General features: G+C 40.8%; 1 protein-coding gene across 1 annotated transcript in view; it reads left to right on the forward strand.

Annotated features, from left to right (window-relative positions):
- Positions 1–3,554: 3,554 nt before the first annotated feature.
- lrfn5a (leucine rich repeat and fibronectin type III domain containing 5a) overlaps positions 3,555–27,343 on the forward strand; it is a 96,182-nt gene continuing 72,393 nt past the window's right edge. The window contains exon 1 of the mRNA XM_036594072.1: positions 3,555–4,290. The gene's annotated coding sequence lies outside the window, so the exon portion shown is untranslated. The remainder of the gene's footprint in view (positions 4,291–27,343) is intronic.

Raw genomic sequence — 27,343 nt, forward strand, 5'->3', positions numbered from 1 at the left:
CTAGAGTCATTGTAACTGCAAAAACTGAACCATGTAAGCATTAAAAATGTATTTGTGGTTCAGTAAACAGCTCTCAGATCTTTACAGTGGTTTTCAAAGCTCCTCCATTTGTTCATCCAGCACCGTTCAACCACATTACACCAACATACAGGTTTCTAAAGAAAGTACATGGTGCATTTATGTTTGTGTAATATATATATACAGTTCATTCTTGGTGGGACTTACATGTGTCATTTATTTTTCAATCTTTCCATCTATCTGTCTGTCATGCTTTCCATCCTCATCCTACAGGACAATCATTTTAAGATGAAAAAAAAGAAAGAAAACAGAGGCCTGTTTCTTTCTCCTTGTCTGTGATTTTTTCTTATTTTCTTCCAGGAAAGAGCATGACACCATATTATTGGAGGGGCTTTCTGCTTGGCTGCTCTCTGCAGGTCGGATGAAGGTGTGCTGAGCATGAAGGAATTTACTGCACACCAAAGGAAATGGTTCCTCTGTCACACCGAAGAAAAAACCATCATAAATAAGAAACACAAGGCTCGCTGTTACAGGAATACAGCCTGAGAGACATATGATGAACGATTTGTCGTACAGTGGGCCGTGGGCAGGTTACATGCATGAGCTGGTCATTATTTATATAATGAACATGAGACAAACAGCACATATGGTGAGGAAAATCTATGCAGTGAAAGTAGGAACGGAAAGAGAGCGCAGCTTTCATAAACAGGAAGCATCAATCCTCCTAATCACTTCTGTTATTTATGTTCCATAATTGCAGCGTTTTCATTAATCCCTATTTGAGTAATTAATTATCACCTTCCTTGCATATTTCTAAAAACAGATCAAAAACGCATCAGTAATTCATGGAACAGTATCATGCAGAGAGAAGGTCCCTAAAGGCCAAGAATTCGTTACAGTGGGAGGAAAATACGCCCCTCTGCAACAGAACACACACTTTTCACTGTGCATGTGTGACGTGAACCAGAAAATGTGACTGCAGTTTGCGAGGATTTAAGAAGATGGAGCTTTTAGACATTTTATAGCTGCACTGCAAAAGTGCTGCACTGAATTAACCTGATTCAAATGTGGACATTATTTCCACATGAATAAAATATATTACATAAACTCAGTGCTTGCCAAAACTAAGTAAAAGACAAATTGTGTTGATGTATTATATTTTCTTCATGTGGAAATAATTTAAATGAAGTTAGGTCAGTGCATCTCTTACAATAAACATTGTAGAGTCTAAGCACTTCTCAAACAAAGATGACTTTTGCAGTGATTTCAATGATAATGATTATTATTAATCCCTTAAGGAATCCCCTCAGTAATTGCATAGAGAAATGATGCAAATTGACTGAATTATTCTTGTTACTGAAGTGAGGAATGTAACCCCACCCAACCTCAGCCAATCCAAACCTAATTCAACCCCTGAACCAACCCCATCTCCATCCAAAACCACCCCAACCAAACCTAATTTAATCCAACTCCCAATCTAACCAACAAATCCTTAAACCAACTTTAACCCAACTCAATTCAAGTCAGTTATTTCCAGACTCAACCAAACTTCAGCCAATCCAAACCTGACTCAAACCCACACAAATCAGCTACACCTAAACCCACCCAACCCAACTTCAACCAAACTAACCAATCCTAATCTTAGATCAACTCAATTCAAGCCAGTTTAATCCAAACCCAACTCAACCTAATTTAGACCAATACAAAACTAATTAAAGCCAACCCAGATCAACTCCACCTTAACCCACTCCAACCTAACCTCAATCCTAACCCAATCCTAATCCTAAACCAACTCAACCCACACAAACTTCACCCACCCCAACCCACACAAACCAATGAATTTCCAACTTAAACCCCACGCAACACAACTGGTAGCTGATAACTTCAGTCCTATCCAACCCAACCCAACCCAGTCCAGTCCAGTCCAGTCCAGTCCCAAATAATCCAACCCAAATTCCATTAAATGAAGGAGCCTATAACCCCAAATGTAACCCTAACTTAATTGTTTAAATTTACACTTGAGTGATGTATTAAGCACATCTCTCAGTCGTAAGTACTAAACTGACTCTCAGTTCTTCTTGAGACCCACCTTCAGAAAACGAGTGCTTATGGAACAGGGTGTTCAAATCCAGCCCCAGGGCCAAATGTGGCCCATGGACAGATTTTATTTAGCCCATGGCCCATCAGCCAGTACGCTTCAGTTCTTCCTTTCACCTGATGGTGGCAGCAGTGCTGTAAAATTACAGTGTAATATGCCGCACTGTGGTAGCAAAGTTAGCTAAAGTTTAACCGTGTGTCTCAATTCAGGCGCTGTGCCCTTCAGAGGCTGCATTTGAAGGCTGACTGCGTCACGGCGGCGCGACTAGACTGTCCATTTCAAAGGCTCCTTCATATGCGGCCGAGAAATGTGACCTTCTTTTCCATGGCAACGGATGGATCCTTCGCCAGGCAACATGAGGTTCTGAGGTTCCTGAGGTTCATTGCGTGCCGGTGAAGATTCATGAACATGGTGACGTCAGCAGAGGATCGAACGGTGGCTGAAGAGTTCACTTTTAAATGAATGTATTGGGTTTAAACTGATTTGAATAGCAAACGATACAGACGTTAAAAAAAAAAAAGCCAGTAAATGTGGTCTGAAGGAGCAAGGAGCCAACAGAGAGAAGCATCTCCAGCTCAAATAAATGAAAAAATAAACAATTAACTAAAAGTTTCTGGCTCCATCTTTAAAGAACTTTAAAAGAACTTGACAGGAGCGGAGTTTCATGGTGCACCAGTAACGGCGGGAACAGCAAACAGGAACCCTACCATAGAGCAGGCAGCCTCATTTCAGTTCAGCCTTCGTGGGTCTAAACAGCCTTCGAAGGACACGCCTTCATAGACCGCGTCCTCCGAAGGATCCGGTCCCTGAACTGGGACACACTGTGAGAGCGTTTCTTCTCTGACTAGACCTGCAGCTTCAGTTAATGAAGAAGAAGCCTTGTGCATCTTTTATACAGTGATAGGAAACAGGGCAGCTCTCAGAAAGCTCTGACTCTACGTGTTTTTAAAATGTAATATTTTCAATCATTCCTGAATCATATTTTGGCCCTCAGGTATTTTGACACGGTATGATCTGATCATCATCTGATCATGATGTAACAGAACAGCCCAGCGAATAGATAGTGTAGAACAAATAACCCAGAATTAACATGTCAACAACATTGTTTGAACATGCATTATAACACACATTATTTTATTGATTTGATATCGTAGTTTAGAAATAGAGGAAAGAAAAACATTTATGCATTTTTTTGTTTGTGGGCGGTGACGCCAAATGTGCCAAAAAGCACGACAGGCGCGTTTCAGCTCCATTCAGCATTTTACAAACGGCGCGCCACAGCGGAGTGACAGACATCATGTGAAGGAGCGAGGGAGTCACACGGAGCCAATCCGAGCTGATTTCCTCCTCCTTTAGACTGCAGAGAGAGAGAGAGAGAGAGAGAGAGAGAGAGAGAGAGAGCGCGTAGCCCCCTCTGTCTGGTGCTGAACTAGTTTGTTGAAGCAGCTCGGGCGGGCGGTTATGTGACGGATTGGCTTTTGGCTGGAATCGGGCAGGCTGGATCCTCGTGTGTCCATTTTTATGGACGGTAATCGGCGGTGATTCCTCGCTGAGAATGAATGCAGCGTTTACACTGTAATCTCCATCACTGAAGACCCTTCTTTCCCTCGTTTTTCTCTTCGGTTTCTGTCTGGATTGGCAGCGCTGGGAGTGCAGAGAGGGGCAGGGAGAGAGCGCGAGGGAGTTTTCTGGCCACTTGAATGGAGGGTACGCCGGCAAAGCGCCCCGGATTAGCTCGGTTTGGAGGCAGAGCGCGAGCTGGGGGTCTAATCTGGGAGCTCCAGGGTTGGTGGGCGTGAAGGAAGGGCACAATCTCGCCGTTTCGCTGCAGGAGGATGGCGCTCTTCTTCGTGGAGACCGCTTAGGATCCTCCCCAAACATCTCGCGTATTCACCAAACTCAAACTCATTGGATTTCTCCGCCAAACGCTTTGGAATTTTTTCTCTTATTATTATTATTTTTTTGCGCCAAAGAAGAAGCCGTGGTGTTTGTATGCGTGTATTTGTGCGTGTGCGGTGATGGATAAGGGCTCTGAAGGTTTGGATGCTGTCCCACCGTCTAGCCCTGCATCAGATGGGGCAGAGAAAAGCAGCAGAATGGGAGAAAACGACATGTGAGGAGATTCAGACCCCCTAACTCCCCCCCTCATCGGAGGCTGCCATTCCTTCATCGAGGTAAACTTTTCCTTTCTGGACCAATTCTGGCTTGCTTTGCTTTGCTCAGTATACAGAGGCGGATGCAGCCGCGTTTGTGCTGGAAAAACTAGGCAGATTTTGGTCGATTCGAGGTTTGAGAGCGTCTTGAATGGGACTTGAAGCTTCCAGCTCAGGTATGTGCGTCTGTATCAGCGGAGGGAGTGACGTTTGTTAAGTGGAAAAGGCAAAAAAAATAAAGACAGTGTTACGTAGCTGAGGTTAAACGTAGTTGGTGTCCGTTTTGGTTCTGTGTATTACAATATTATAGGTCCATATGCTGTTTGAGTGACCGTGTTTTGGGGGCGTCTGTCTTGTTTCACTGCCTCACCCTGAAAGTCTAAAATGTGCATCAGCTCTTTCTGCGTCCAAATGGCAACGGTGATCTTATCTCAGCTTCGCGATGCTGTCATGATATGTGCGCGCGTGCGTGCGTGCCTTTGAGTGCATCTTACAAGAGTCGTGGACCTGGGCAAAGGTCCAGATTATGATACAGCAAGCAGGTTTAGTCATCTAGCCTCCATCCTCACCCCATTTAGCACGAATGTCAACGGAGCGCGGTTGGATTTAGCGAAAATTGGCTTTAAGGGGTCATATTTCGCGTTGCGCGCGAGCGAAAGGCTCACGGTGAGATTTAGTGAGTTATCTCTCTCCAAATGGCTGTATTACTGGGCTTTTCCCAAGGCATGTCCAGCACTGACCTTCTAATTAAGCTGTTTCACAACTGGTTTTATGCACCAATGGATTTCTTGTGAAAACTTTGGACATAAAATAATAAAATCAGCCCCCCCAAAATAGCCCCCCCGCCACCTTTCTTCCTTTCTTTTTCAGTCCATCCACCCAGCTCAGCCTGCTTTCTGACCTGCTGATGAAGGCAGTTCATCTATAATGTGATCGATCTTATTACACCACTTATTAGCATACTAACATGAATAATCGCCAATAATGCACTTTTTCCTCATCCCTCCCCCACTGTGGTCCTTTCAGAGATAATATTTCATGGGCAGCCTTTAATGACTGACATTAGCAGCAAATGACAAGCTAATTAGACATTATCATCAATGGACTGGCTCACTTTCATTTTCTTTGCTCATGTTTAGTAGGATTTATATGGGGAAATAAAGTCAGAATTGCATATTAAACCGAGGTGCATCTCCTCTTCAGCTGCCTGGTGGTGCTATAATTCAATTTTCTGCAGCTCCACTGGGCTCCACAAGCCAAGAGCTGCGTGGAAACCCACAGCTTTGCAGTGCAGGCAAGACTGTTAGGGTGTAATGCACATTTTAGAGCATTTTTAAACAGTACAGACCACCTAGGTTGGGTCTAACTGATGCTCACATGCTCCTCAGACGTGTCCTGTGTGGTGTTACGAAAACCTCTCCAGCTGTACGTGGTGCCCGAGGGCTTGTTTAATCACTCCGGGCAAGATTAACACCCTGAATGATCGTGCTGATCACGCTGGCCGTGTGAATCATGTGCTGTAGGTGGTAAAATATAGAAGCACTTTATCGTGTGAGATCACCACACCCACTGGCAGAGCAGAAGCACTTCAGGAGAAAATGAAGCTCATCTTGAAATGACAGACGCAGCCTGCTGGGGTTATTATTGAGGCAGCATCGATCAATGAAGAAAAAGGAGAGGTAGAAGAAGTGGTGGATTATTTATGAAGTTGCAATAGAGACGAACGGAATGTGAAAGAAAGCTGCAGCTCCAGCTCATTTGCTCACACCGAAGGATTTGGACAGATTTGGTGGACGGTATTGGATTTGCACGACAGCGTCCAAGAAGCCGGTGTAGTGCTGAGATGGTGTAAGCTGATGTGCGTGTGTTGACACTGAGGCTGTGGATGGCGGACCATGTAAGTGTCTGTTTTGTTTTGTCTTGTCTTGTGTGTGTTATGGTGCTTCTGGTCACCAGCAGTGTGCGACAGCAGCACACACACACACACACTCACAAACACACACATACTCACACTCTCAGTGTCCAGGCTGAGCTAAGCTGTGGTTTGTGGAGCAGTGATAGATCTCTGTTTCTGCCTGGAGACAGCGAGATGATAGCAGCACACTGTGCACTCCTCACTGTTCACTATTCACTGTTTACTCTTCACTGATTATGGATCGTCGCACACTGTTCACAGTTTGCTGTTAACTGCTCATAATTCACTCTGTCCTGAGTTATTACTGGTGACTTGTTTAGAACTCACTACTCACATCTCACTGTTCATTCTTCACTGTTCACTATTCATTCTTCATTTTTCACTGTTCACTGTTCGCTGCTCACCACTCACTCTTCATTCTTCACTGTTGACTATTCACTGCTCACCACTCACTCTTCATTCTTCACTGTTCACTATTCACTGCTCACCACTCACTCTTCATTCTTCACTGTTCACTACTCACTATTCACCACTCACTCTTCATTCTACACTGTTGACTATTCACTGCTCACCACTCACTCTTCATTCTTCACTGTCCACTACTCACTGTTCACCACTCACTCTTCATTCTTCACTGTTCACTATTCAGCACTATGGACAGCACAACACAACAATAATGGTGTTCAATACAGAAGAGCCACTACTATCTATCTATCTATCTATCTATCTATCTATCTATCTATCTATCTATCTATCAGACTACACTTAGTGTATAGTACTATTCAGCAAGCTTTCAGTGCCTTCATTGATATTGTGTTTTGTGGTGGGAGGTTGGTGAAAAGGTTGGTGTGCTGGGGAGGTTTCTTTTCTTGCATTCTGTATTTGGTGCCTGTGAAGCCTCTACTGAGACATTAAAATATAACTAAACTGTATTAATCAAATAAATGTCAGCAATGGTGTGAGGAGTAGGTAAACAGCATCAATCAACGTGTTGTTTTTGGCTTTTGATTGACATGCAAAATAGCTTCCTATTTGGACTGCGTTCTCCATGTTTATGTTTACACTTTGTGTTTATTTCACCATAACTTTGTTTTTGGGCCCTGTGAGCTGATGTCCTCCTACATATTTGGATGAGCACAAGTATCCTGCAGTGTTTTTTTTTTTTCTTTTTTTCTGCAGATGCACCTGAATCGTTTGGAAAGCTATTTTTGAGTATGAAAGGGGACAGAGCATCGGCGCTGTGGAGGGGAAAAAAAGCTGCAGCCGAGCTTTCAGAGTATTTGGCAGGGAAAAAACAAGTTGAAACGATTCCAGTCAAAACAGGCAGATTGTGAAGCCACACAAAATCACAATAGAGAGACAGGATGAGGTCGCTGCGCTGGCCTGAACGTTTTAAATGGTGGGTTTTTTGGAGAGTCGGAGGGACGGGGGGAGACGGGGAGGTAAAATGTCAGAGGTTTGAGTGGGAGAGCCTTCAGGGGGTGTTTGTGTGTGATAATGAGCTGTCAGCGAGGCAGCAGTGGCTTGTTTTGATCTCGCCACCCCGCTGGTTTAAGCAGTGGAAAAGTGACAGCTGTGAATAGAAATAGATGCTGTGTACAAAGGCCAATGAGGTTGTAATGTAATTAGACATGTATGTATGTCTCTTTCTCTCTCTCTCTCTCTCTCTCTCTCTCTCTCTCTATCTATCTCTCTGACTGCTCTTTTGTCCTGGGAAGGACAGGTATAGTTGCAGGAACAACCTGCATTAAAGATTAAAGCGACTGTTCAGCAAAAAAATCTACATTCCCCCACTTAACCCAAAGGTAGTCGATCAGCCATGACATGTTTGGTGTCTGAATTTTGCTTCTTTAGCTTCACAGTGGTGCTACAAGGCTACTGTAGCTATCAAGTAATGGAAGCTTATACCTCACCAATTAGCATGATGCTAACTGCACGCCGAAAACATCACACACTCATCTTAAACCATGTTGAGTTGTGAAGTAATCTCTACTAGACGGTTTGATGCCAATTCTGATACCTTGATTTCGAAAGAGATTCTTGAACAGTGCTTTTTTGAAACCTTCCTTTAAATTACAAACCACAAGTGGGTGTGGCTCAAAATGAAAAATGATGAAGGGATGCTTGTGCATCTGCAACACACTGCAGAGTAAGTGGCACTGATGTTATTAACATGTATACAGACTGTAATTTAGACAGTTCAGAAGCAGCGTAGATTATGGACCAAGCATGTTTATTGACTTGCTGACACAGATAAGACTAACCACTGCTGGAACTTAGTGCTGCCTTTGACACTGTAGACCCTAAACACTCTTAGACTGACTGGAAAATTGTGTATGACTCTCTGGAATGGTCCTCAAATCATATTTAGAAGACACGGGCAGTCCATTGGAAGCCATGCATCTGATCGAACAACCATGACTTGTGGGGTTCCCCAAGGCTCAATTCTTGGGCCCCTCTTATTCAAACTCTACATACTCCAGTTAGGCTAAATCCTGCAAAACAACAAAATTAGCTGTCACAGTTATGCTGACGACACCCAGATTTACATGTATTATTTGGCCAAATGACTGTGTCCCATAGATACCATGTGTAATAGAATGGATATTTCCTTCAGTTGAATAAAGCAGTGGTCCTCATACTTGTCCTCAGGGACAGTCCACATTTTGTCCCCTGTGTTGCAAGTTTGGTTAAAGCAAAAATCTGGGCCACCTGGGCGTCCCTGAGGGGTGGTTTGAGAACAACTTAAATAAAGACAAGAATGAAGTCATTTTACTCTTCACTGATCACTCTTTACACTGTTCGCTCATTAGTGCATACTCTTCACTGTTCACTCTTTACACTGTTCGCTCATTAGTGTATACTCTTCACTGTTCACTCTTTACACTGTTCGCTCATTAGTGTATACTCTTCACTGTTCGCTCTTTACACTGTTCGCTCATTAGTGTATACTCTTCACTGTTCGCTCTTTACACTGTTCGCTCATTAGTGCATACTCTTCACTGTTCGCTCTTTACACTGTTCGCTCATTAGTGTATACTCTTCACTGTTCGCTCTTTACACTGTTCGCTCATTAGTGCATACTCTTCACTGTTCACTCTTTACACTGTTCGCTCATTAGTGTATACTCTTCACTGTTCGCTCTTTACACTGTTCGCTCATTAGTGTATACTCTTCACTGTTCGCTCTTTACACTGTTCGCTCATTAGTGTATACTCTTCACTGTTCGCTCTTTACACTGTTCGCTCATTAGTGTATACTCTTCACTGTTCGCTCTTTACACTGTTCGCTCATTAGTGCATACTCTTCACTGTTCGCTCTTTACACTGTTCGCTCATTAGTGTATACTCTTCACTGTTCGCTCTTTACACTGTTCGCTCATTAGTGTATACTCTTCACTGTTCGCTCTTTACACTGTTCGCTCATTAGTGTATACTCTTCACTGTTCGCTCTTTACACTGTTCGCTCATTAGTGTATACTCTTCACTGTTCGCTCTTTACACTGTTCGCTCATTAGTGCATACTCTTCACTGTTCGCTCTTTACACTGTTCGCTCATTAGTGCATACTCTTCACTGTTCGCTCTTTACACTGTTCGCTCATTAGTGTATACTCTTCACTGTTCGCTCTTTACACTGTTCGCTCATTAGTGTATACTCTTCACTGTTCGCTCTTTACACTGTTCGCTCATTAGTGTATACTCTTCACTGTTCGCTCTTTACACTGTTCGCTCATTAGTGCATACTCTTCACTGTTCGCTCTTTACACTGTTCGCTCATTAGTGCATACTCTTCACTGTTCGCTCTTTACACTGTTCGCTCATTAGTGCATACTCTTCACTGTTCGCTCTTTACACTGTTCGCTCATTAGTGCATACTCTTCACTGTTCGCTCTTTACACTGTTCGCTCATTAGTGCATACTCTTCACTGTTCGCTCTTTACACTGTTCGCTCATTAGTGCATACTCTTCACTGTTCACTCTTTACACTGTTCGCTCATTAGTGCATACTCTTCACTGTTCACTCTTTACACTGTTCGCTCATTAGTGCATACTCTTCACTGTTCACTCTTTACACTGTTCGCTCATTAGTGTATACTCTTCACTGTTCGCTTTTTACTTGTCACCATTCATTCTTTACCTTTAACTGTTTACTCTTCAATGCTTACTCTTCATTGTTTGACATACACTCTTCACTCTTCACTGTTCACTGTTCACTCTTTACTCTTCCTTGTTCATTCTTCACTGTCTTAAACTCACTGTTCACTAACCATTCTTCACTCTTTGCATTCAGCTTGCATTCACCATTTGGAGTCTCAATAACTTCTACTGGAAAATTTAAATATATCTAAGTTGTAAAAAGACAAATAAATGCAATTTGCAAACATTGTCAATCAACATTTTCATTGCAGTGTTGTTGTTTTTGAAAAAAAAAAAAACATTTGGACTGGGTACCTTTTGTGGACTGTGTAACTTTTCTACAGATTTATGGACAAAATCAAAAGAAAAAAAGCAATCTAGACATAATAATAGACTGTCTGTACAGTTTATGGAAAGTTGCCAAACCATGGGGCGCATATGAATTTTGGACTGGGTACATCACTGATCGGACAGATCACCATGTTTTCAGTGTTATGAGCTGCGAGAAAGACAGTGTAGCAAAAAGCCATGTGCTCTGCCTGAGGGGATTGACTCATCCTCATTCATTCCTGATTAGAGCATAAATCAGCATCGCCTTCATCATTGTTTCTTTATTGGCTGTCAACAACAGCGGCAGCTTTTCCTCCTGGATATGTTGCTAAACTTTCTGAGATCAGATCCAGAACAAAGGAAGCTGCTTCATTAACATTCACTCTAATCACACTGAGATAGGGCTCAGTATCAGCATCGCCCAATAATATCATGATATTTTTTCAAATATGATAAAGTGTCACAATATCAGATGATATTTAAGTTAGCATCAATAAAGTTAATGAACTCTTGTGCTCCTACTCTTTGCTAAAAGGTCTTGCAAACCTGATTCAGCTCGTTCTGGCGGAACTGTCTCTCAGACTTCGAGAGAGGACAATTAATATTTATGTCAATTTTAGTGTATTTTAAGTAGTTCTATTTATCTAAGTTGTTGTATGACAGCAAGATTGACATACAGGTAGAGAAAATATTTCTTGCTTGAAATATCACAGAATTGCATTTTTAACACAAAGCAAAGCAGATCAGATAACATGATTACAAGAGTAGCCTCATGTAGCCTGACGTTACCACGGGAACGAGTAACTAGCTATTTTATTATAAGTACAATTATTGTACATACATTTGCACTGCACGGAGCCCTGCTGGTGACATCCCATATAAATAAAAATAACATGTGGCCACGACTTAGTAAGGTGTGAGAGCGACATAATTAAGTTGTGGCCACAACTTAGTAAGGTGTGGGAATGAGATAATTAAGCCTTGTGCTGATTCCCGTGCCTTACTAAGTCGTGGCCCTGACTTAATTACCTCATTCCCATGCCCTGACTTAGTAAGGTGTGGGAACGATATCCTAATGCATAGCCACGACTTAGTAAGGTGTGGCAATGAGATAATTAAGCCTTGACCACAGCTTAATAAGCCATTATCTCATTCCCACGCCTTTTCTAAGTCGTGGATACGACTTAATTATCCCATTCCCACACCTTACTTAGTCATAGCCGTGCATTAGGATCTCATTACCACGTCTTAATAAGTCATGGCCATGCATTAGGATCTTGCTCCCACACCTTACTAAGTCGTGGCCCTGACTTAATTACCTCATTCCCATGCCCTGACTTAGTAAGGTGTGGGAACGAGATCCTAATGCATAGCCACAACTTAGTAAGGTGTGGCAATGAGATAATTAAGCCTTGACCATAGCTTAATAAGCCATTATCTCATTCCCACGCCTTACTAAGTCATGGGTATGACTTAGTTATCTCATTCCAATGCCTGTACGTGTTAATACAGCCTGGCCATGCATTGTTTCTGTTCATTCAGGATGTCACCAGCAGGGCTCTGTAGTGCTGTGATTTTTTGTTTTTCTTCCTCTTTTTGTGAAACAGTTTCCCTGAATAAAAAATCTTCTGTATAAGCCACTTTATTCTGTATATAATTTTCCCCGAATGGTAGCAGAGTGTCTGTTTGAGCAGTCTGAACATGGTTCTTTTAGATTTTAAGCGAAGTGCTTCTGTTGAAAAGAAGGAGGAAAAAAAATCAGTTTTGCCATCATTATTGAGGTTCAGTATCAATAATGGAAAAGTGAATGTGGTATAGTGGCGTTTCTCATCCACATATCTGATCTGATTGAGATGTGCTGTAAAAAACTTTATGGACATCCTGATCAACTTTATTCATACTGAAATAATACATTATCCTTTTTTTCAAACTAGGATGCACAATGATTTTGGATTTATTTCGCTATTTGGAGGTTCAGCCAGATTTCGTGGATGCCTTCACTGGCATCTTACTCGTTGTTCCAGGTCGTCCCACAGATTTTCAAGAGGCTTCAAATCTGGGGTTTTGCAGGCCAGTCCAGATGTGTGAACACTCCTGAATGTTTATCATGTGAAGGACCTGCATTGACTTCTAGAAGCAATTCTTGCCTGGAAGGAAAGCAATTTTTATTCACAAGCTGTGAAACACGCCGGCGGTCCCTGTCCATCAATTTCGTCTTTTGGCCTCAATTCTGAGGAGAATTTCCTGTAGGCTGGGATTTTGGCCACTGCTGGTCGACCCGTATGACCGTACACTTCAGTACACCTGCTAATTCAGCTACTTCCTTCACGCTGTGGCCTTTGGCCGCCCAAATGCAATCACTCTGCCAGTCATTAACATCTTCTTTGCAACCAATTTGCTGCACACTGAATAGACATTCACTGCACTGTACCACCTTGTCTTCTCAATCTATGAATCTCGTTGCACACCCTGCAGATATTTATAGCTCGATCATCCTCGTGCAACGGCATCTGCAGGAGCCTGAAGTTACTACTAAACACGCAAGGTGACTAATTTTTTATCCAGGGAGCTTATATTTCTCTGTAATGCTAATGCAGGTAAATTTAATCCCAATTTCTATGTTTTATAAATATTTAAAAATTGAATATCGGCATCAGTTCACAATTCCCACAATCAAACGCATCCTTAATTAAGATGAACATTGAGGTTAATTACATTAAATTAGTAAATCTCCATCTATTTATGCAGTTTAGAGTCAGTTAGAAATGAGCATTAAGATCTGCTCCCATCACACTGAGATACTAAACCTTTCATTTATCTGCGATAGTTAAAGTGACTTTTGGAAATGAGAATTAACACGAACTCTGTCTGAGATAATAACTCTGCGTTCATCCTCACTACTTTAGAGCCGCTCTTTGAAAAAGAAAACAAAGCTTTCTGCATTTGCCAGCCTTCCTGAGATGATTAGGGGGCGCTTTATCAGAAACGCCAATCCTTTTGATCTGACTGCAAATATTTGTGTGGTATTTACTTTGTGGAAATGGAATGAATATCTGTGTTTGTGTTGAAGAGGCGAGTGCACTCTGCTGTGTTAGAGTGAGTCTGAGTTTGAGTGGGAGGATGGAAGGATGAATTCATCTGATCAGATTACGGACGTGCAGCATGGCCTTAATCCCTCTCACACGCTCTCACACTTACCTAGCGCGTGTGTACATTCCTATGAGGCCGGCTTTACGTCATAAACCTTTCATGCAACTTTGGAAACCTACATAAAACTTAATTTCATTTCTGTTGTAGGTTTGTGAGATTGTGTGCAACATACCATCATCCAGCTCTGCACAGCCATCGCCGATTGACAATGCTATCATGGGTGGGGGAGGGGCCGGCAGATTGCTTTCAAATTAAACAAAAGAGCTGCTTAGTTGGTAGTTCTTGACATGGTTTGGTAGTTCTTTGTACAGTTTGGTAGTTCTTTGTACAGTTTGGTAGTTCTTTGTACAGTTTGGTAGTTCTTTGTATGGTTTGGTTATCCTTTGTATGGTTTGGTGGTTATTGGTACGGTTTGGTAGTTCTGTATGGTTTGGTAGTTCTTGGTACAGTTTGGTAATTTTGATACAGTTTGGTAGTATATTTTCTTTGTATGGTTTGGTTATTCTTTGTATGGTTCGGTAGTTCTTGGTGCAATTTGGTTATGCTAGGTACGATTTGGTAGTTCTTTGCATGGTTTGATCATCCTAGGTATGGTTTGATAGCTCTTGGTGTGTTTTGGTAGCTTTTGGTATGTTTTTTTTTGTTTTTTTTGTTTTGGTAATTCTTGGTATGGCTTGATAGTTTTAACATAATGCACCACTGCACATTTTGGCAACCTAATTGGCTGCCAGCAGGGCAACTTGCTTCTTTTTTGCATACAGTTGAGAAAAACTCAACCCAGCCATCTGTCTCCATAGAAATGAATGAAATGATTGATTGAATGAATCAGATGAAAATTGCCTTGCTTCCCTGTACTGAAGATGCCCAAAGCTAAGCGTGGGCTAGAAGGGTATAAAGCCCCCCAGCATTTGGCTGTGGAGCAGTGGAACTGTGTTCTCTGGAGTGATGTAGCTCCACCCAATACCTTTAGGATGAGTTGGAGTGATCCAGAACTGACCATCCAACATCAGTACCTGTGGCTGAATGCATCGCACCCACCCTGAGAAAGTGAGGCCAGTAGTGATCTCTTGGACTCCTGGCCACAGACGGCTGTAGCATCACTAAGAATCAAAATCGTGATATCCTGATGACACGGCCAACACTAACATGCTCGCACCACTCGGGACACTATACATTCCACAAAGCTTTCTATATAGTGCATTATGGGTATTCCATGACATGACAATGTATTATGGGTACTCCCTCTCACTCTGTCTACTTTTCTTCTTTCTCACTGTCTTTCTCTCTCTCTCTCTCTGTAAAGCTGGCCTGGCTCGCCCTGCGGTAAGCAAATATTACTGAAGTAAGCAGGATATTGTTGAGCCGTAAAAGAAATCCGCAGCTGCTGTAAAACGGGACAATGCCTCATCGCCAGGCTGATATATTCTCTTAAGTGCTAAACTTACGCATTAAAGCCCAGCCAGCGTCTGCTAATGGAAACGTCTACTTATCTTTCAGAACAACACTGCAACACACTGCGTAATGCGGCTGGGAGGAGGCCTGAGGCTGAGGGAGAGTGCGTTCACAGAGAGAGAGAGAGAGAGAGTACACTGGTGCTTTGAAGATACATTTTCTAATAAATCTGCTACCTTATACACTATATGGCCTAAAGTATGTGGACACCTAACCATCACACCTATATGAGATTGAGAGCACCCCATCAGGGCTCTGTGCAGGCCACTGGAGTTCCTCCACACCAAACTGGTCACTCCATGTCTTTATGGAGCTGCTTTGTGCACAGGGGCTCAGTCCTGCTGGAACAGGAAAGGCTCTTCCCCAAACTGCTGACACAAAGCTGGAAGCAGATAACTGTGTAAAATGTCTTTGTGCTGCAGCATCAACATCACCCTTCACTGGAACTGAGGGGGCCCAAACCCTGAAAACCAGCCCAGCCCATCATCCCTCCTCCACCAAACTCTACTGTTGGCACTATGCATTCTGCCATTCTCCCAGCATCGACCAAGCTCAGATTCATCCATCAGACTGCCAGACAGTGAAGCTGATTCATCACTCCAGAGAACACGTTTCCACTGCTCCAGAGTCCAGTGGCGGCACGTTACACCCCTCCAGCCGACGCTTGGCATTGCACATAGTGATCTTAGGCTTGTGTGCAGCTGTTCATCCATGGAGACCCGTTTCCTGAAGTTCCTGACACACAGTTCTTGTGCTGATGTTGCTTCCAGAGGCAGTTTGGAACTCTGTAGTGAGTGATGTGACACAGGATAGGCAATTTTCAGCACTTAGTGGCCACATCTGTGAATTTGAACGATCTACCACTTTGTGGCTGAGCTGCTGTTGCTCCTAGATCTCATTTAATAATAACAGCAGGGCAGTGTTTGTCTATGGACACTGCAAGGCTATGTGCTTGACTTGTACAGCTGTTAGTGATGGGTGTGGCTAAACTCACTAATTAGCAGAGGTGTCCATATAGTGTATTATCACTGTTTAAAAAGAACATATAATAGTGTTTCTTATAGAGGTGGGCTGGTCTTTTGATTTTTGCATAGGAAGAAGCTTTTTAGTGTTTTAGTTTTATAAGTGTTCACATTTATTCAATATCAAAAGAATTTATTTAGAAAAGCTGGAAATATATAGATTTTTATGTAGTTTGTATCACAAAAGGCACTTTGGAACTAGTACACACACATAGATAGGAATATACACCTAAAAATGTACTTCATGTGGTAATGAGTAGTCTTTATTCTTCATTCAATATATTGATTTAGGCTGAATAAAACTACCTAATTTACTTGTTACCACATGAAGTCATCTTTTAGGCTGAACTGATGAACCATTTTCTACAGTGTAGCTCACAGAAAGCTGTAATTGTACATGCTGATATATTATAAATCCTGTAGCAGGATTTAAACAGTGAGTTCTCAGATTGGATCTGATGCTCGGGACAATATAAGGTTCATCTAGAGAGCTGTTATGAATATAAATATTCACCACCATTGGCTTGGTGCTAACATAACATTGAAAATCCCGTTAGCTGACTAGTGGAAGGGAGCATTATCTTAGCAGTGGAAAACAGGTAAACAAAACCTTCCTACAAAGCAAATTACAAAGTTTCTGCATTAGACATGTCTGTGTATTGACATGCTTTGATGACTCATGCTTTTGACAATGATGGGTTGAATTTATAAAGTGCCTTTTCCAAGGTCAAGGTCAAGGTCAAGGTCACAGAACATGCAATAGAAGAAAGAAGGGTATGAGAACAGTAGGTATCTGGATAAAGCAACAAAAAGACTGGCATTCAGCAGAAACGTGCTTTAGTTCATTTAATGAACAATTTTTCCTTCATTTTAATACAAAATTTTATTTCTGTCATATTTCAATCAAATCAACCAGTTAAACTCATTTGATAAAATATTGTGTATAAATATACAGTGAATTCACCTGTATAATAAAAATAACAGGTGATCTCTCTCTCTCTCTCTCTCTCTCTCTCTCTCTCTCTCTCTCTATCTATGTCTCTCTGTCACTCTATCATTCTCCATCCTCTTTCTCTTTTCTCTTTCTCTCTCTTTCTCTCTCATTCTTGTTCTCTGCTTTCTCACTTTCTCTCTCTCTCTCTCTCTCTCTCTCTCTCTGTCTCTCTCTCTCTCTCTCTCTCTCTCTCTCTCTCTCTCTCTCTCTTCCTCTCTCTCTTCTCTCTGTCTCTCTCTCTCTCTGTGTAACAGCTGTGCTGAATATAAATGTCCAGCCCCCTCAGCTCTCTCATTAACCAGTGATTAATCTCTCAGCTCAGGCTGGACACGGCTATTTCTGTGACCCACATGGTGCACTGCCTTTTATTTACTAATTCATCTATTAAAACAGATATAAAGCTCTCATCTAACAAACATTTCGAATCTTTAGGGAACATGAATAATGAAATTTAAATTCAGTTTGATTATTTTGTTATGATGACTCAGAATTATTTTAAAACAAATATACTGAATACACAAATATAAATGGTGGAATCCAGACAATAACTACAACACAACAAGCTTTAAAATCATTATATATTCTAATGTTTGAAAATATCTAACTACTGACCTATTCATGCTCTGTCCACAAATAAATTGTTTCATAGCTACTGTTGCCAAGACGCAAGAAATGATTTAAGCAACGTTTAACTGCAAATGATAAAAAAAATAATAATAATAAAGCTAGTCAACTTCAAATTTTAAGCCAGTTTACTTCAGAGCATTTTTGAGTTAACTCAGCTGATACACCACATAAAAACGTAAGTGAAATGCTTGTTGACAAGTGCAAAGCTGCAAAAGTGAAAAGTAAAAAAGTGAAACAATAATTAGCCTATCATGATGTTAAAGCTGCACTGTGTAAGTTTTGGGGATTTGGAGACCTCTGTGGCTAAAATGTGTAATTGCATGCACTGTGTGGAAGCGCATTTTGTAGCGCGAGTTGTGCTTCGGCTTCCTTCCCTGAGTGGATGAATCTGATGATTGAAAGAATTCAAAGAGAATCAGTCTAGACTTGGTGAACGAGCGTCTTCTGAGGAGTGAGTGAAATATCTACTATTGTCATCACATCTTTATCAGTATGATGTTGATTTTGAGATGATTTGAGGCCGAAACATCGAGCCGGACCTTCTTTTTGAGACTGTGTGTGTGATATTAATATATAAAGATGTACGACGTGGTGTGAAAAACTCCTGACCCTCCCGAAACACAACCTACACACAAAATGTTCCACTGTACGCTGCATGCATTTACACATTTCCACCAGAGAGGTCTCCAAATCCCCAAAACGTGCTTAAATGATTATTGCAGGCTTTACAGGGCGACTCACAGCAGCACACACTCACCGTTTTTATTCACCTCACTCAGTAACGACTCTTCTTTCAATGTTTTAGTAACAAAATCTTGCATAGTGCTCCTTTAATCATTAATCTGGGTGCAGTAAAGACGTGTGTGCTTGCTTTAGAGTGGAGCTTTATTTTGGGTTTTATTTATTGATTAGTAAGCCCTGCAGTAGTCATGCACAGGCTGTTAGGAGAGGTGAGCCAGCAACTAGAGGGTTGTGGGTTCAAATCTCAGGTTGTATATCCTTTAGCATGCTAACTAGCCAGCTAGCAGAGTAAGTTGTATCAGCAGACATACCAGATGGTCCTTAAAGTGGCGTCCCCCGAGGGTAAATGGCGAGACCAAGTGGACGAGGGTATGTTGAACCAGTACTGGAACAGGCGGTTGGTATTGCTGGCTGTGCCCTTGTGCCACTTAACCCCCCCCCACACACACACACACACACACTGTGCCCCAGCTGCTCTGCTGGTGATGCTGTTCTGCTACCATACTGCACATAGTTAAGCAGCAAAATAACAAATGGATCAAAAAAATGAAAACATAACGTTGGTCATTCTCCATTTGGAGGGGAAACTGTGTCACAAAGGTTGCAGGGCTTAAAAAAAGATGATTAAACTATTAGGCTCAGCTCCAAAAGTCGGTATGTACATTTACACAATCGACCTAAGATTAAATAAAGATTAAAATTTTCCCTCGTGATTCTCTGATTTTTCTCATGATTGTTTCATAGTCGCTCTGCTTCTGTAAAACAGCTCGTCACAAAACCAATTTTCAACATTTGAGAAAACATTTTTAGAAATATATAATAATAATAATAAATAATAATATAAAACAATATTTTTAGGAGGTTTAACTCAGGAATTTGTATAAAACAGATTCATGTCGACTTTTTATATCATTAATGTTATACTACATTAAAAAAAATATGTACTTTATTAAAAAATTCATTTCTCACAGAGGTTGTGGTCGCTGGTGTTATCAGGACTCTTATTTTACATTTTAACATGATATTTTCAGCTCTATTAAACTGCTTCTTTGGGTCGAGGCTCATCACAGAGGAGGCAGCTCAAAGCATGAGAAGGCGAGTCACACTCGCTCACTATATTTCCTTAATTTATTAATAATTTTGTTCATCAGGCAGCTCATAACTTCTATGTGTCACTGGTGTTATGTGCTTTAATGGCTGTGTAATTAAAACTTTGTGAAAATAAAGCCATAAATATCATTTTTATTACTGATTTTAAACAGTTGCACAACGTCACCTGATCAGCCAACGAGTCAGCCAATTTACAGAATCCTCAGTTTTACCCAGAATGTCACTGGAGTCACCGTCACTGGTGTTACACCATATTCATACAACACCAGTGACTAAAATATGTTTGGCCCTTTTTGTATATATGGTAATAGGAGATGCTAATGGACATATTAAGATTATTTAGTTTTGAGATTAAAGAAATTGATTTTTTAAAAATGTATCTACCTGAATTCCCACTCCAAATGAAGAATGACCCACATAAGCTATCACTGCACTTTCAGTACAGTGAGCTGAATCGCCTGCCCTCACCAACTATTAGCCACTTTGATAGATCAGTTTTATTGTGGCCAAAAATGGATGAATACTTCATTGATTATTATTATTATTATTATTATTATTATTAAAGTTAATTATAACTGCAACATTCAGAAATCTGTCTAACCTCGTGGTGATTCCACTGCATTGAAGTTACAGTCGATTATTATTATCAATTATGATGCATTTTCACATCTCTCAACGACAAACACACTGAACAGAGAACAAAGTGACGGCAGAAAGATTAGAAATCGAGCGATTTAGGTCAGCAGATATCCGAGGAGAGTTAGCGCTTCTGCGGTGAGTTTTGAAGGTAAACTCTTGTGCAGGAAGTGTTTGTATCAGCTCGGCTGGAGTGAGAGCCGGAGCCCCTCTGAGTGGAGATGAAAGAAAACTCCTGTTTATTTGCTGCCAAACTGTCTGAGGCTTGTTTTCTTCTTTTACAGTAATGGTGCTTCGTTTTGGTTCGTGAGTGAACTTAATTAAGATTAGATAAACTTTATTGATCTCCCCAGTAGGAAATCCAAAAACTCCACAGCAGCAGCAGCGTGTACGGTTCAGTATACATGCATGTAAAATATCTAAAAAAATAAATATTATAAATATTTATAAATAAGTAGGTGCATGTTTTGTCAAGTCTGGGGATGCCAAGCTTTTTTTTTCAACACAAATCAGCTCATTGTCCTTGTCGTTTGACCTTAACTTATTATTAACACTGAAAGCTTGGGAATAAAACCAAAGGCCACGCCCACTTTATCTCCTTGTTGTGATGTCAGAACTCATCAGCACTCAAACCTTTCAGGTTTTTAAACCACTTTTGGACCAAAAGAGCTTCGGTATGAGCTTCTGTAATCACAGTTGACTCATTTGATAAACTGCTCACCATGTGGCCATGAGAGATGGGATGCAGCCTCACTTCCTGCTCTAAAAGGCAGGGGTGTGGCCAAAATAAAAGTCTTTGTGTTTCAGTAGTGACATGAAAATCTGGGACAGTGTTTTATTTTTATTTATTTATTTATTTATTTATCATTTAAAAATTCAACTCATGATAAATCTAAATCTTTAAAATTCACTTTAAAAGAAATTTAAAAGATCTTAAAAAATGTAAATATTATTTTCCCAAGTGTAAATTTAGTGGTTATCTCCCAATAGAAAGTATCCTATAAATGATGATTTTGTATATGTTTAGCTTATTACAATTTCTATTCATGTCTTGGGTTTAAATAGATCAGAATATAATGCTTTTAAATGCTTATGGTTCAGCGTGTTGATTGTAGCCTGGATTCTTTGTGGAGGGTGTGAACTGTTTTTCACAGCAGGGTGTTCTCACTCCTCCTTTTTCACCCCTCATTGCTTATAGCAGCTCAACACAGACATCCAACCGTGTTTTAATTAATCTGATAACAGAGTTACAAGGAAAAATAATTTATTTGATCATATTAATTAAAATATCAGAGTTGATTTCTACTCTGCTGGCCACTAGGGTGCGCTGCAGAAAGAGGCTACAGTCAAAATGTGTTCAAATAAACATGAGATCAACATTATTTTGGGAGGAATCCAGAAAGAAATGCATTACCTAGGAGAGAACTGTGTGTGCAGAGAGCTGGAGTGTGTGTGTGTGTGTGTGTGTGTGTGTGTGTGTGTGTGTGTGTGTGTTTTAGGGCAGTGCAGAGTCTCATTAGGGGTTTAGTCTCATTAGAGATGTACTGAAAGACACCTAGACACTCACCGTGTGTGAGAAACAGGAGCTGGCTGTCAGTGTGGTGTGTGTGTGTGTTATAGGACACTTTGGTCAGGCAGTTTGGCTGCATCCCCTCACACACACACACACACACACAGAGGAGTCTGACTGTGGACCCAGAGCACAGCGACCTGTTTACGCACTAAATCCCGTTAGTTTACTGCGTGTCACACTGAGCTATTATATTATAAAGGTTCTCTCACTGTCAGACTGCGATCCAGAGAAATGACCACTCGGGTCGTCCATCAGCTCTGCCCACTTGTAGTTGGTGTAAGATGGGTTTCGTCCCAATCTTTTCTCCTATTGGTGAATTTTTAACCATGCAGCACTCCTCTTTGTGGACTTTAAGCTGTCATTCACCTGCTGCTGTATTTTTATTCGTGCCTTCCCCCTATTGGTGGTATTTTAGCACTGTTATTCTCCCTACTGGTGGTATTTTAGCACTGTTGTTCCCCTATTGGTGGAATTTTAGCACTGTTGTTCTCCTATTGGTGGTATTTTAGCACTGTTGTTCCCCTATTGGTGGAATTTTAGCACTGTTGTTCCCCTATTGGTGGAATTTTAGCACTGTTGTTCCCCTATTGGTGGTATTTTAGCACTGTTGTTCCCCTATTGGTGGAATTTTAGCACTGTTGTTCCCCTATTGGTGGAATTTTAGCACTGTTGTTCCCCTATTGGTGGAATTTTAGCACTGTTGTTCCCCTATTGGTGGTATTTTAGCACTGTTGTTCCCCTATTGGTGGAATTTTAGCACTGTTGTTCCCCTATTGGTGGAATTTTAGCACTGTTGTTCTCCTATTGGTGGTATTTTAGCACTGTTGTTCCCCTATTGGTGGAATTTTAGCACTGTTGTTCCCCTATTGGTGGTATTTTAGCACTGTTGTTCCCCTATTGGTGGAATTTTAGCACTGTTGTTCTCCTCTTGGTGGAATTTTAGCACTGTTGTTCTCCTCTTGGTGGATGTTAGGCTTTGTTGTTTTCTTACTAGTGGGTTTTTAGCTGTGTCATTCTCCTATTGGTGGATATTTTGGTGTTTTCTCCTACTATTGGATTATAGTTGTGCTGTACCTCTATGGGTGAATTTTTAGCTGTGCTGGTCTCTTATTGGTGGATTTTTAGCTGTGTTTTTCTCCAATTGGTGGATTTTTATCTGGCCTGTTCTCCTGTTGGTGAATTTTTATCTGGCCTATTTTCCCATTGGTGGATTTTTAGCATTGTTATTATCTTATTGGTGGATTTTTGGCTTTGTTGTTCTCGTACTGGTGGATTTTTAGCTGTGCTATTCTCCTATTGGTGGATTTTCATCTGTGCCGCTCTTCTATTGGTGAATTTGTAGCTGTGCTGTTCTTCTATTCGTGAATTTGTAGCTGTGCTGTTCTTCTATTGGTGAATTTGTAGCTGTCCTGTTCTCTAATTGGTGGATTTTTCCACTTATTCCACTATAGGTGTATTTTATCTGGCCTGATGTACTATTGATGGATTATTTCTGGCCTGTGGATTTTCTAACTGCTATGCCCCTTTTGGTGGAAATATCTCCTAGAGTAACTGTCTGTCATTGAAATGTAACTGGGTAGTTGAAACAAGTAAGAATGATCAAAGATGTCTTGATTTTAATCTTGTATGGAGTGTCACCAGTTTAGACTGTAGGTTTACATCCATCTCAGTCCTTTTTCTTGCCTGAATAAATGAGTCGAATTATCATTACATGAAGAATATAAGAGCTGAGGTCTGTGACTGACATTCAGTAGCTGGATTCTACAGGGAAAATCACAGTTGTACTCCTCTCCATCCTCCTCTTTCAGGCGTGAGACAATGTAGATTCTTGTCTTTGTACTTGATTCCTGTTCGAAATGTTCTCAGTGCTCATACAGAGGCAGCGTTTTACTAAGATACCGCGATGAAGAATGAAAAAAGGAGAGAAAAGTCGGAGCATGAAAAGAAGCTGTGGTATCTTACATCACAGCAGAAAGAATGTGTTTCAAAAACACTCAAGGTTTTGGCTTCCCATGGTAACCGCCTCGGTTACTCCGGTAACTGCGGTGAGATGCTTTGAAAGTCGTCCTCTTGAATCATTCTGCTTTTCCTCCTACGCGCACCTCCGGTATCTCACCTCCCCCAGGTGTCCCGCTCTCACTGCTGAGGGGCTAAATCGCTGCTGTCATTAAAACCATAATGACCCTTTAATGATCAGCCTGCCTGTATGGGATAAGTCCGCAGTGCATTCGTCTCCATTCACTTCCCTCTTTGTGTTTCGTCAGCTTGATCACTCGGTCGTTTGCAGCTTGTCTTCTCGACCTTCACAGGAGGCTCATCGTCAGGATGCTATGCTTTATTGATCTACTACACGTTCTCCATCAATCTGAAGAACCATTGCACCATGCAGAGAACCAGTTAAGCATGCAAATGGCTGTTTGAGTATTCTTGGTTTCTATATAGAACCAGTATCTTTCCTAAAGAAACTTTGAAAAAACATTTTTTAAGAGTGTGTTTATGTATATACATATAACATATACATCGCACAGATCAGGCATTCTGACCACCTCCTCGTTTCTACGCTCATTGTCCATTTTATCAGCCCCACTTACTATATAGTTTCACTCTGTAGTTCTACAGTTACAGACTGTAGTCCATCTGTTTCTCTGATACTTTGTTAGCCCCCTTTTACCCTGTTCTTCAGTGGTCAGGACCCCCATGGACCCTCACAGAGCAGGTACTATTTGGGTGGTGGATCATTCTCAGCACTGCAGTAACACTGACGTGGTGGTGGTGTGTTAGTGTGTGTTGTGCTGGTACGTGTGGATCAGACACAGCAGTGCAGCTGGAGTTTTTAAACACTGTGTCCACTCACTGTCCACTCTATTAGACACTCCTACCTTGTCGGTCCACCTTGTAGATGTAAAGTCAGAGACGATAGCTCATCTGCTGCTGCACAGTTTGTGTTGGTCATCCTCTAGTCCTTCATCAGTGGTCACAGGATGCTGCCCACAGGACACGTATATTTATATGTATATATATATATATACACACATTTTTTTTTGTTTTGTTTTTGCATTTGTAGTTAAAAATGCTCAGCTTGAAGATAAATATTATTCCATCATACACTTTTAAAAACGATGGTTCTTCAAGGGTTCTTTAGTAAAGACAATGCTTCTATATAGAACCATGAACACAAAGGACCCTTTGCATGATTAAAGGGTTCTTTGCATCATGAAAAGGTTCTTCAGACTGATGGAGAATGTGCTGTAGATGGTTCTATATAACCCCCAAAAGCCTTCTTCTATTTGTACCGTGTCAAGCTTGTAACAATAGAAGAACCCTTTTGGGTGCTATATGGAACCCTTTTCAAAAAAGTTCTGTATAAAACCATCTGTAGCACATTTTCCACCAATTCAAAGAACCTTTAATCATGCAAAGGTTTCTTTGAGTGTCCATGGTTCTATATAGAAACATTTTCTTTACTAAAGAACCCTTGAAGAACCATCTTTTTAAAGAGTGTAGTAAACATTGCTTCACTCTATAATGTACATTATTATTTACCATCTGAAAATGATTCATATTATAAGTGATTCCATAATTTTAGTGCATTTATAACATTTATAACTATCAATTAACATGAAACTCAATTTAGTGTTAACATTTATTTGTATAACTAATCATTGATTCTATATAGAACCATGTTCTTTACTAAAGAACCATTAAAGCGTCTTCTTTTAAGACTGTACGGTACCGTATGTGTGGGCAGAGCATACATAGACATAGTCAGGACAGCAAAATAAATATTTTTTGACTGTTCTTGCTGGTGAAAGATTCACGGTACAACCCGAAACCCCTCACGATCTGCTCTGAGAGCTCACCGAGGTAATTTGTGTGCGTGTTTGTGTGTTTGACGGCTGGAGAGCAGAGTGTTTGTGACACGTTGCATGCTGGGCCATCAGTGTATGTTGTCAGCATTTCGTGTGGAGGCCGCGAGGTCTATCTGCAGCAGAACACGCTATAATGACGGAAAAACCTTTTAGCGATCACACTCCTTCCCTGCGCTCGCCTCAGAGATGATACAAACACACAAACACACTCAGGATGGAGCGTAATGAACACGGCCTGAGAAGAACAACCAGAAAAAAAAAATCTGTGAAAAAAACAGCTCCAGGCAAAAAGAGACGGAAGTGAAAACTTTTTCACTCCTGAAAAACAACTCTTGTGTAATTTATGCGCAGCCCGATAGCACAAACTTACTGTAACTCCATATAAACAGCTGATACACAACTGTATATATCTCTGTCTGTCTTATAACAGCTCTATATGGTCATGAAGATGCTTATTAATGATATAAATAAGGGTAAACACTAAACATGTTAATTAATAGTTTCTAAAATTCACTAAAATTACGGAATCATTTGTAATATGAATCATTTTTAACTACACTCTTAAAAAAGATGGTTCTTCAAGGGCTCTTTAGGAAGAAAATGGTTCTATATAGAACCATATAGAACCATGAACACTCAAAGAACCCTTCTTCAGATTGATGGTAAAGGTGCATGAATGTGCTATAGACAGTTCTATACAGCACCTTTTTGAAAAGGGTTCTGTGTAGCACCCAAAAGGGTTCTTCTATTAGAAGCTTGATGTCATAAATATAGAAGAACTTTTGTGTGCTACATAGGAGCATTTTCAAAAAGGTTCTATATAGAACCGTCTGCAGCACATTCTACATCTGAAGAATCTTTTCACAATGCAGAGAACCCTTTTATCATGCAAAGGGTTCTTTGAGTGTACATGGTTCTATATAGAACCATTTTCTTTACTACACTCTCAAAAATGGTTCTTCAATAGTTCTTTAGTAAAGAAGATGGTTCCATATGGAACCATGAGCGCCCAAAGAAACCATTGCATGATTTAAGGGTTCTTTGCATTGTGAAAGGGTTCTCCAGGTTGATGGCAAAGGTGCATGAATGTGCTATAGACAGTTCTGTGTAGAACCTTTTTGAAAAAGGGTTCTGTATAGCACCCAAAAGGGTTCTTCTATTATTAGAAGCTTGACATCATAACTATAGAAGAACTTTTGCGTGCTACATAGAACCGTTTCTAAAAATGTTCCATATAGAACCATCTGCAGCATATTTTTCAGCAATATGAAGAACCATTTCATGAGGCAAAGAATCTTTTCACCATGCAAAGGGTTCTTTGAGTGTTCATGGTTCTATATAGAACATCTTTTTAAGAGTGTAGACACCAAAAGGTATTTTTAAGTTTTCTAATCAATTAAGTATTTTTAAACAATGATTATTCACTAATTGATCACTGCAATTATGCATTTAAAGTACATTTTTGTCAAGTTATCAGAGTCAGATTTTAATCATGCTGGATATTGATTTTTTTATTAG

This window comes from Colossoma macropomum, unplaced genomic scaffold, assembly GCF_904425465.1.
Source record: "Colossoma macropomum unplaced genomic scaffold, Colossoma_macropomum, whole genome shotgun sequence".
In the NCBI taxonomy this organism is placed as follows: Eukaryota; Metazoa; Chordata; class Actinopteri; order Characiformes; family Serrasalmidae; genus Colossoma; species Colossoma macropomum.